The sequence below is a fragment of the Myotis davidii genome, unplaced genomic scaffold, assembly GCF_000327345.1.
Source record: "Myotis davidii unplaced genomic scaffold, ASM32734v1 scaffold886, whole genome shotgun sequence".
Taxonomy (NCBI): domain Eukaryota; kingdom Metazoa; phylum Chordata; class Mammalia; order Chiroptera; family Vespertilionidae; genus Myotis; species Myotis davidii.
The window spans coordinates 242,107-243,466 of NW_006297388.1; the positions used below are offsets into that span (position 1 = coordinate 242,107).

The following is a 1,360-nucleotide window of genomic DNA, read 5'->3' on the forward strand; positions in this document are numbered from 1 at the left end:
GCGGGCTCCTGGGCTGCCAGAGGGATGTCTGACTGCCAGCTTAGGCCCAATCCCCCAGGGAGTGGGCCTAAGCCAGCAGGTGGTCATCCCCCGAGGGGTCCCAGACTGTAAGAGGGCACAGGCCAGCTTGAGGTACCCCCCTCCTCACCGAGTGCACAAATTTTTGTGCACCAGGCCTCTAGTCCTATATAATAAGAGAGGAATATGCTAATTATCCATTACACTGTAACGTTACTCTGTAACATCACCAGCAGATCAGCAGGCTATGTCCCTGCCCTCTGCTCGGGCAGCTGCAAAGCCCTGGGTAGGATAGGATACAATAGGAGGGGATAAGAAAGGAGAGGTAAAGGAAGGCAGGCCTGCATGCAGACAGGCCTAGAGAAACAGAAATACAGAAAGGGAACAATCTGAGAGGGGCAGGACGTAGGCGGCACGGAGTGGGGAGCCCCACCCAGACACCCAGTGCGGGCCATTGGCGGGTCCCCGAATGGAGGGGTGGATGGTCTGAGGCCTTCTGGGCGGAGGCGCTCCTGCTTTGCAGTAGCAGTGCCCGGGCATGCTGGCCTTGGCCACCCTCGCTGGCCAGGCTTCCAGGGCAGGGAACGGGAGCAGAATGGCAGCAGGGAGGCCGGGAAGTGGGGGCAGCAAACACCTGGCCAGAGCTGAGCCCTGGGCTGGGGTTAACGCCCCCCCCCCCCAATGGAAGCTTTAAGGAGGGAAGGAGGGCTGCTCCCTCTCTCTCACACACACCCCCGCCTGGGCCTCTTCTCTCTCTCCGGCTCCATTTTCTCCACCACCAGGGGCAGGGGACTCCTTTGAGGGGCCCAGCCGTACCCCAGGTCTCCCTTCAGAGCTGGGGTGAATCCCCGGGAGAGCCAGGAGACAGAGAGATGGGCGGGGGGTGGGACGGAGAGAGCAGCAGCCCCGGAGAGTTTGGGGGGAAGTAACCAGATGGGGAAGGGGCAGAACAGGGAAGGGGCCTCAGGTCCCCCTTTCCACTATGGACAAGCGGCTTCTGGGGCTGCCCCCTCCAGGCGGGGGCTGGGGGGGCCCTAGGGCTGGTGGGTGGGGAGCCTGGGGCCCTGGAGGGCCTCCCAGTGGGGGTGGCGGAGGGAAACAAGACATCAGGGACATTCTATAGCAGATAATGACCATCACGGACCAGAGACCGGAAGAGGCCCAGGCCAAGAAACACACCTAAACTGCCACTGAATGAAGCCAGCTCTCTTTAGTGTCCTGTGTGAAATCAAGACCAGCCTCAGCATCCGAAGCTCCCAGGAGGAGGAGCCAGTGGACTCCCAGATTATGCACTTGGACAACATGCTTCTGGCAGAAGGTATGGCTGGGCCTGAGAAAGGGG

General features: G+C 61.1%; 1 pseudogene; it reads left to right on the forward strand.

Annotated features, from left to right (window-relative positions):
- The first annotated feature begins 1,147 nt into the window (after positions 1-1,147).
- Positions 1,148-1,360, forward strand: part of LOC102754375 — a 1,115-nt pseudogene continuing 902 nt past the window's right edge.